This window comes from Trichosurus vulpecula, chromosome 1, assembly GCF_011100635.1.
Source record: "Trichosurus vulpecula isolate mTriVul1 chromosome 1, mTriVul1.pri, whole genome shotgun sequence".
NCBI classification, from domain to species: Eukaryota; Metazoa; Chordata; class Mammalia; order Diprotodontia; family Phalangeridae; genus Trichosurus; species Trichosurus vulpecula.
In genome coordinates, this window is record NC_050573.1 from 167,043,891 (window position 1) to 167,054,210 (window position 10,320).

Here is a 10,320-nt window from a genome sequence, read left to right on the forward strand (position 1 = left end):
GGTGGTGATGACGATCATGATGATAACATTTACACACCATTTTAAAGTTTCAAAAGTACTTCCATCAATCAGTCCCCTCATTTTAGAGTTGAGACAATTGAAGCCAAGAAAGAGTAAGGGACTTGACCAAGGTCACTCACTTTATAAATAGCATAGCCCAAATTCAAACCAAGGTTCTTGGACTCTAAATTTATTAATGGCATGCAGGGGTGGGGAACCTGCAGTCTTGAGGCTACATGTGGCCCTCTAGGTCCTCAAGTACAGCCCTTTGACTGAATATAAATTTTACAGCACAAATCCTTTTATTAAGGGGATTTGTTCTGTGAAGTTTAGATTCAGTCAAAGGGCTACACTTGAGGACCTAGAGAGCCACATGTGGCCTCAAGGCCACAGGTTTTACCCACCCCTGGTGTAGAGTCCAGAATAAAAAAAATGGTTAATGGGTTCCATTACTGGGATTTAAGAATTAAATGAGTCTATTGATGTTAAAAGCAATGGGACCCTTTATTCGATGGGCTTCAAACCACAGGGCTTAGCTGAAGACACCCAAGGGAACATATTAGGGGGAGGGGGTAGAGCAACAAGGAAGGATCCTAAGGAAGTTTTCATACTTTTCAAAACAAGGGCAGCTTCTGACCCTAACACCCATCGCCACCTCTGAAGTAGAAAAGGAAAGAATTCACTCAGGGATGTCAAGAGGGGGCTTCAGGAATGAGTTTTTTTTAGTTCACTGTTGGAGGACAGAGTAGGGTCATGGTGGCCTTGGGAGAGGTTCCAACCTGGACTGGTTCAAGCCCTTTTAGGAGGCCTCACGGCTTCTGGAGGGTCACCATGTTGGTGCCTCCATCAGCTTTTGCTCTTTGGCAGCTTAGCACCCCTGAACCCAAGGGATCCCCAGCCTCAGCCTACGCCAGAGAGCAGGGATTCCTGGAGTCACATTACCACACCCAGTCCAGTTCTTTTCTGAGTCAGTGAAGCCCATAGCACCAGACTAAGGGTGTCCTCCTGCCTTTTATTACCTAGGCCCTCACCTTCCTCATTCTCCTGTCTACACTGCCTTCCTTTTGCTCCCCTTATCAAAGCGTATGTGTACCAGCATGTGTTTTCTAGCTGTGCATTTATCAGAGCTTTCCACAAACAAAGGTTACTATGGAAACCTGACACACAGCAAGGAAAAGTGAGAGGCAAACTGTTCTATGGAGTGGGAGGTTGGAGTGATTTTCTAGAATTTAATCTTAGTCACAGAATCACTGGCTCTCAGAGCTGGATGACATCGCAGACACTGTCTACGTCCCTTAACAGGAATCCTCTCTATATCACTACAAGTGACCTTCCAGCCTCCTCTTGAAGACTTCCATTAGTGAAGGAGCTCTTGGCTGAGCCCGTGAGGAAAGAATAAAGGAAGTAGGATCTAGGAGAGGAGACAAACAAATGTTCCTGAAACAGTCAAAAAGCGATTACTAAGTGCCAGGCATTGTAATAAGCATTAGGGAAAGAAAAAGGCGACGACATGGTCCCTGCTTTTAAGGAGTTCACATTCTAATGAGGGAGACAACATGCAAAGAACCATATACTCACAAGATCTATACAAAGTCCATGGAAGGGAGCCTCAGAGGGAAAGTACTAAGGGGGTGGGCGGTGGGGCCTTCCCCCCTGTTTTTGTATGGCCTTTGGAGCTAAAAATGGTTTTAAAATAAAATTTTATTTCATCTTTATTATAAAGTACAGCCAGGCAGTGATTTGCCACCCCTGGCCTTAAGTGACAAGGAAGCTAGGTCAACACAGTCAGAGGCCACAAGGCGGGTACATCAGAGGGGAGACAGTGGACCTTGCCCTACTGCTAATCAATCAAGTCTTGATTTCATCACCTTTTCCTAAACCGTGTTTTAGGGCTATACCAGTGATTCTCTGGTCCTTACTGACTGTGTTCCTGCCTCCTTCTAGGGGTCCAAGCACCCCAGTTCCATTTAACCCTGCAAAGGAATATTTACTTCCAAGGTATAATGAGAACAACCATATATTTTCCCTGACATGTGACAGCGTAATCCCCCCCCCTTTATACCACCTGGGTCTCTGAGGAGGGGAGCAGGACTAGGTTTGTGTCTTAACTCAGTTCCTACATAGCGTTAGTCCCACCAAGTTCCAAGACCGAAGGAGGGGAGGGGCACCTCGGGCTTGCATTCCAGAATCTTTTGCTTTCCTGCTGAGCTGCTGGCAACATCCAGCCTGGGAACCTGTGCTCCAGGGTCCCCATGACTCAAGCTCTAGGTTGGAGATTCTGCTCCCTGTACCTCGACCTGAAAAGGACAAAGAAAACAAAGCCAAAAACCTCAAGCTCATTTAATGGGGCCACCTGGCCTGAGTTAGGGAGAAGGTGGTCCTCAGTGAGAGAACAAGTCCTTTACCCCGGGACACAGCTGGAAAGATAGAGAACCTCTGAATCAGCCAGGTAAGTCACAAAGATGGAGGTAGTTCCAATGACACAGTCAAGGAAAAGAAACTGCTCCCAACTCCATGCTAGGTCAGCGCAGGCTGCGTCAGTCCTCCTAGAAGCATCTCCCAAGTGAATGCCTTCATTTTAATTGATATGGGTATGCTCCAAACACCATACAGTCAACTAGGTGGCACAGTGGTTAGAGCACTGGGCCTGGAATCAGGAGGATCTGAATTCAAATCCAGCCTCAGACACTTACTAGCTGTGTGACCTTGAGCAAATCGCTTCACCTCTGTCTGCCTTAGTTTCCTCATCTGTACATAACAGAGTTATGAGGCACACTCATATTTGACCTCCCTGGTGCATTCTGGCCATGTATAGAGACATGGCTACTTAAAAGTAACCAACACAGTCCTGCATAGAGCCAGAAGAAGCCACCCCACAAAGAAGCAGCAACACTTTCCATTCAGGGGAGGGGAGGCAGGCAAATATGAGTCTGCTACATGACTGTTACACGAGAAAAGAGGTAGCTAGGTGAGCTTTGAAGCCTTCCCATTCTGCATCTATGATCTTGGACTCCACTAATTCAGAATCAGGGACAATTCTCACAGAGGTTTGGCTAAAGTTTGCCTTTGTTACACAAAAGAATAATAACTCACAAAAGCACCTTACGTACATTATCTCCTTCAATCCTCTCAACACCTCCAAGAGGTAGGCACTGTTATGACTCCTATTTTCTAGGTGGGGAAACTGAGGCTCAGAAATGTTGGGTGAGCTCAAAAATTCAGAGCTGGAGGGGCAGCTAGGTGGCACAGTGAGTACAGTGCCGGCCCAGGAGTCAGGAGGACCTGAGTTCAAATCCAGCCTCAGACACTTGACACGCTTACAAGCTGTGTGACCTTGGGCAAGTCAATTAACCCCAATTGCACTGCCTTCCCCTCTCCAAAAAAAAAATTCAGAGCTGGAAAAGGTTCTTCGAAGTCATCTAGTCAAACGCCCTCATTTTACAAATGGGAAACTGAGGGTCAGAGATAGGTTATAAGTGACAGAATGGGGATTCAAACTCCAGGGATTTTCTTTGAATCTCAGGGGCAAATAATTCCCCCAGGATCCCACAGAGAGTTTCTGAGGAGCCCGATTCTACTTGACTCCAGCTGGAGCCTTATAATCACTATAAAAGGGTGTCATGGGCAGATAAAGCAAGATTGATGAGAGAATATTCAGCCCAGTTGAGACCCAAACTTTTTTCAGGCACTTTAAGATGATCTTGTTTGTTAGAAGTTGAGAGGAAATCTGGCACTATGTATAGAGAGCTCTCCTTGGTGTAAGGGAGACCTAGGTTCATATTGTGTGACCCTGGGCAAGTCAACTCTCTACAATTATAAACTATGGAAAAGATGCCAACCTACATCAGAGTTTCCACACCAATGAAATCAAGGGTCAAGACTCCTTTCCCTGCCCAAAAATTATGTTATTATTGCTTTCATCTTTCAACATCATGCCAACATTACCTAATAGCATGTTTGCAAGCAATATACTCAATTTCTTTTAAATACATTTCTTTAAACAAATTCCAACTATTTCATACAGAGTGACCTCCCAATTAGTTTAAAATATCAAGGCTAGATTCAATATTAAGGGATCTTGTAGAAGATGCTAGTGGAGTTGCTCCATTTCTACTTTAGAGGACAAGAAAAATACAGGCTAAAAATTCTGGTTAGACATTTCCTCTAAAGCTTGAGATACACTAAAATAGATCTGAAGATGCAAAAAGTTGTCCTACTCCATCTGCACCTGTGAAGATAACCATTTGCCCAAGTTGGTTTTAGACACATCATAGGAGAAAACAGCTAGAAAGGCTCATCTAGTCCAACCCTCCCCCCCTTATAATTAGAAAAATGAGACCCCCCCCCAAAAAAATTAGGTGACTTCTCCATGGTCACATAAGGAATAAGTAGCAGAAATGGGATTTGAACTCAGGTTTTCTAGTCACAAATCAAGCAACCTTTTCACTACAATAGAATGATGGGGTCTTATCACTGAAAGTGGTTTTGGGGAAAACCAGCACATTTTCCTAGGCAGAGCCTTAATCAGGAATTACTGAGCCCAGGGCAAGTGCACAAAGTGGGTTATCAGTTAGGGGGTTGTAACAACAATGGTACTTGCCACTCCTGTGGCTATGCCAGGCCAATAACACCAGCACACAGGAGGGCTGCTAGCAGAGGTTCTTTGATGTGCTTTTCTAAGGAAAGCAACTTTAAGGGGTTTACAATCTTACTTTAAACATATATGTATCATTCACTTAGTTCAGGGGGAAAAGTCAGCATCCTGAACTTCAGAGCAAACACAAACAGAAATTACAAGCAGAAAGTATATAAACAGAGCAAATAACACAAATCAGTCTGTCCATAGCAATACATACATAGTTACCAGAGAGAGAGAAGCACCAACATCTCTGTTTTCAAAGCTGGGGCGGGGGCTGAGGGGGGAGTGGCTGGCGCTCCAACAGCAACCAAGAGTCTCATCTGATCAAATCACACAACACTCTTCCAGTGAGTGAGCCCCCAAAGCAAAACCTCTCCTCCCACAGTTCAAAGAGTTCTTGATTCTCAATTCTTGATTCTGAGTTCAGTGGTTATTCTCTGGGTATACATACCCTTTTTCAGGGCTGGAGGGCTTCATACCTCTAAAGCGTTTTACATCTCTCATAACCTAATTAGCAAAAGGGTATGGGCCTTCCTACAAACAAAGGCAAAACTAAATCAAAGGTACTTAATTGCCTTAGTGCTGAGAAGCACTCCAAAAGAAAAAACAGTAAAAAGTCCCACTCTGCTTGCCCTTATGGGGGAGAAGGGGTGGGGACAGAACCAATACAGAAAAGAGAGACAGAGACTCTAGGACACCACCAAGAAGCTACTAACTGAAAAGCCACCACAGGAATATTTTAGGTAAGATCTCACCACAGCCTCCATCTGGTAGCTCCCTCTTTTAACTGATTATTTGTGCTAAATTCTAAGTTCTGCAGCATCCATACTGCTAAAGGACTGCAAGTGTTATTGATGCCCTCTAAATAAAAAGCCCTGGGAGAACACCCTGATTAATATACCCTAGTTACAGCCCTGTTTCTGAGACAGAGAAATAATTATTAAGCAAATTGATCCAGAGGTGAGAAAGAACTCTACTATTAAGGTCCCAAACAGCTTTGAGGAAACTGAATTAAATGTAGTAAAAATTTATAAATTTTAACTGTTCTATTTTGGAATTTGTGATAATTTAATGCCTTATGATTAAATATAGATTACTAAGCAGACTGGTGGTATAAACAGGTGTAACTCATGGATTACACACTAAAGCTCTGAGCTTCCAGTTTTAGCTTTGGAGTCTCTACAGTAACTAGAGACAGCAAGGTATAGTGGTTAGAGCGATGGATGAACTTGGAGTCAGCCAGTTCTGGGTTTGAATCCTGCATCAGATAATTGATAGTTCTATGATCTGGAGGAACTATTTAACCTTTCTGAACCTCAGTTTCCTCATCTGTCAAATGAGATGGTTCAGCTCAGTGACCTCCAATGTCCCTTCCAGCTCTGAATCTATGTTCCTAGGATCCTATAAATATGCAGACTGCAGAAATGGTGCTTTGTTCCAGGGTACAAAAATTTGGGGAATTGACAGTTCCTATACTCCTTTGGCAGGTAAGAAAAAACTGAGCTTATTAGCAAGAATAATTTGTTAAGATGATTCTCAAGATAGTGGAATAGAGGCAGCAACCCAGCTGAAATCTCCCAATATTTCTTTCCAAAAAAACTTTAAAATAAAACATCAAATCAAATTCTTGGGGTAAGACAATTTGCCATCCCAAGACAACTTAGGAGGTTGGCAGAAGAGGTCCATAACACCAGGGTGGGCCTTGGAGGCAGCAGTAGCAGCAGTGGCAGCTTCAGGGGCTCTCAGCCCAGAGATGGTAGAGGGAATTAGACAACTGGTCAGACAGAGATTACAGGGAACCCTGAGCTGACACTGGATGCATGACTGCATGCTGTTTGGCAACTCCATCACTCATACACAATTCTAGGTTGCAGTTCCAGGGTGGAAAGGAGCACCAACACTTGTGGCTGGAAGACATCAGGGACCCAGGGCTTAGTTTCAGGGCTAACGGGAGTGTTGCACTTATGGATGCAGAGGAAAAGGGGCTCTTCCTGGGTATAGACCTCATGATGGACCTGGAGAGAAGTGACCACACCTCTCCCAGGATGACACCTCCTTGGAAGCACTGAAAACTTGCAGACCCCAAGAACTAGCTGTGAAAATAGCAGTGTAGAAAAAGGCTGAAGCTTGGGACAGCTCCAACCACCACCATAACCACTCTAGGGACAGAGCCCAACTTCAACATAAAATTCAAAGTCAAGAAATAGGCTGGAGAAATAAGCAAGTAACAAAAACAAAATAACAGGCATAAAAAACTACTATGGTAGCCTAGAAGACAATGTAAAAACACCTACAACCAAAACCACAATGAAAAAATATTAATTGGATACAAGCCCAACAAGAATTCCTGGAAGAGATAAAGAAAAAAGATAAGTGGTAGAAGAAAAATTGGGAAAAGAAATGAGAGTGACAGAAGAAAATGATGAAAAGAGAATTAACAGCTTGGTAAAAAGGCACAAAAAATACCGGCAAAAAGACGTACAAAAGCTCACTGAAGAAAATAATTCCTTAAAAATTAGAATTGGGCAAATGAAAGTTCATAACTCCATGTGACATTGAGAAATAATAAAATAGTCAAAAGGATGAAAAAATAGAAGAAAATATGAAATATCTCATCAGAAAAACAACTAAATTTGAAAATAGACCCTGGAGAGATCATTTAAGAACTATTAGATTACCTGAAAGCCATGATTTTTAAAAAGCCTAGATATCACATTTCAAGAAATTATAAAGGAAAATATGCTCTGATATCTTAGATCCAGAGGATAAAATTGAAAATGAAAGAATCCACTGATCACCTTCTGAAAGAGATCCCAAAATGAAAACTCCTAGGAATATTGTAGCTAAATTCCTGAGCTCCTACATCAAGGACAAAATATTGCAAGCAGCCTGAAATAAAACATTCAGATGTCATGGTGCCACAGTCAGGATTACACAATTATTTAGTGGTTTCCACATTAAAGGAGAGGAGTACTTGGGGTATGATATTCTGGAAAGCGAAGGAGCTAGGATTATAACCAAGAATAACATACCCAGCAGAACTGAGCATTATCCTTTGGGGGAAAATGGGTATTTAATGAAACAGGGGACTTTCAAGTTTTCTTAACGAAAAGACCAGAGCTGAATAGAAACTTTGACATTCAAACATAAGATTCCATAGAAGTATAAAACAGTAAACATGAAAGAGAAATCACAAAGGACTCAATAATGTTAAATTGTTTACATTCTTATATGAGAAGATGATACATGTAATTCCTAAGAACTTAACATTATTAAAGCAGTTAGATGGAGTCTCTATAGACAGATGGCATGGGTATGAGTTGGTTAGGTTAGTACGATCTCGAAAAAAATTGAAAAGGTAAGAAAGAGGGATGTACTGGGGGAAAGGGGAAGGAAGAGGAAGAATGGGGAAAATTATCTCTCATAAAAGAGGCACACAAGGGAGAGCTTTTACAATGAAGGGGGAAATGAGGGGAGGAGTAGTGTGCAATACTTGAACCTCACTCTTATCAGAACTGATTCAAAAAGGAAGAATACATATATATGGAAATATAGATATACATACACAATATGTATATGCGTATATATACACACATGCATGTATACAAATATGTGTATAGATATGATCCTATAAATTTATTTATAATATATAAATACATATGTGTATATATACATACATACATACACACACATATATATGTATATATCTATATATATATAGATATAATCAGTTGGGTATAGAAATCTAGCTTACCCAACAGGGAAGTAGGAAGAAAAGGAGATAAGAGAAAAGGAAGGGGGATTGAGGGAAGCACTGATCAGAAGCAAAATAGATTTTTGAGGAGAGACAAGTTAAAAAGAGAAAGAGTATAATAAACAGAAAAATAGGATGGAAGGAAATATACAGTTAGTAATCATAACTGTGAATGTGAATGGGATGAATTCACCCATAAAACAGAAGCAGATAGCAGAATGGATTAGAAACCAGGATCTAACAATACACTGTGTACAAGAAACACTCTTGAAACAGAAAGACACACAGAAAGTTAAAATAAGGGGCAAGAGCAGAATCCATTATGCTTCAGCTGAGGTTAAAAAAAAAAGTCAGAGGTAGCAATCATGATCTCAGACAAAGCAAAAGCAATAACAGATCTAATTAGAAGAGATAATAGGGGAAACTACATTTTGCTAAAAGACAATGACTTCATAGACAATGAAGTAATATTAAAAATTTTGTAGCAAGTTTCTCTGACAAAGGCCCTATTTCTTAATTATATAAGGAATTGAGTCAAATTTATAAAAATAAGAGCCATTCCACAATTGATAAGTGGTCAAAGTATATGAACAGACAGTTTTCAGAAGAAATCAAAGCTATCTATAGTCATATGAAGAAATGCTCTAAATCACTATTGATTAGGGAAATACAAATCAAAATAACTCTTAGGTACCATCTCACATCTATCAGATTGGCTAACATGACAGAAAAGGAAAATGACAAATGCTGCAGGGATTATGAAAAAATAGGACGTTAATGCATTGTTGGTGAAATTTTGAACTGGTTCATCCACTCTGGAGAACAAATTGGAACTATGCCCAAAGGACTATAAAATTGTGTATATCCTTTGACTCAGCAATACAACTGCTAGGTCTATATCCCAAAGAGATCAAAGATATTTATAGTAACTATTTTTGTGGTAGGAATGATTTGGAAATTGAAGGGGATGCCCATTAATTGGGAAATGACTAAAGAAGTTGTGGTATATGATTGTGATGGAATACCATTGTGCTACAAGAAATGATGGGCAGGATGGGTTCAGAAAAACCTGGGAAAACCTAAGTGAATTGATGCAGAGTGAAGTGAACAGAAGCAAGAGATCACTCTACATAGTAATAGCAATACTGTAATAATGATCAACTGTGAAAGACTTAACTATTCTGATCAATATAATGATCCAAGACAGTTCTGAAGGACTCATGATGAAAAATGCTATCCACCTCCAGAGAAATCAGTGATAAACTCTTGAGGGCAAATTGAAGGATAATTTTTATACTTTATTGTTCTTCCTTTTTTGTGACATGGCTAATATGGAAATACGTTTTGCCTTATCATTGAGTAGAAAAGGGACTGGAGGGAGGAAGGGGATTTGGAACTCAAAAAATTTTTTTAAAGGAATGTTAAAAATAAATAAATTTAAAAATAATTTGTTAAAATAAGAAGATTTCAAATGGAAAATGTCTTCCTCCAGTCACCACACTTCAAACTAACTTCTCTCTCCTTAGTTCTGACCTCCTTCATCCCAAATTGGCTCTATCCCAAGCTCCAGAAGCAGGCCTGTGGTGTCTTAAGGTTCTTAACTCCCCATCACAAGGCAGTATGCCAAATACCTTCTTCCCATGGGGTTTTGTGTTCTGAAGATACCTTTCAAGTTCCCTCCCTGGGTACACCTTGTGGCACTAGAATATTTTTATCTCTATGGTTCATTTTGCCCCAACTCAGGTTCAGGACCTGAGAACATCTAAGTTTTATTTATTTCCAGTTCCAGTATAGGAATATTAAGTTCTCCTTCAACCATTCAAGGCTAAAAAGACCTGAAACAGAAAACAATCTTTATTAAAATACAAGAACTCATATTCAAGCCCATAGGCTACCAAGAACATTTTTCTCTGTTTTGGACCCTATC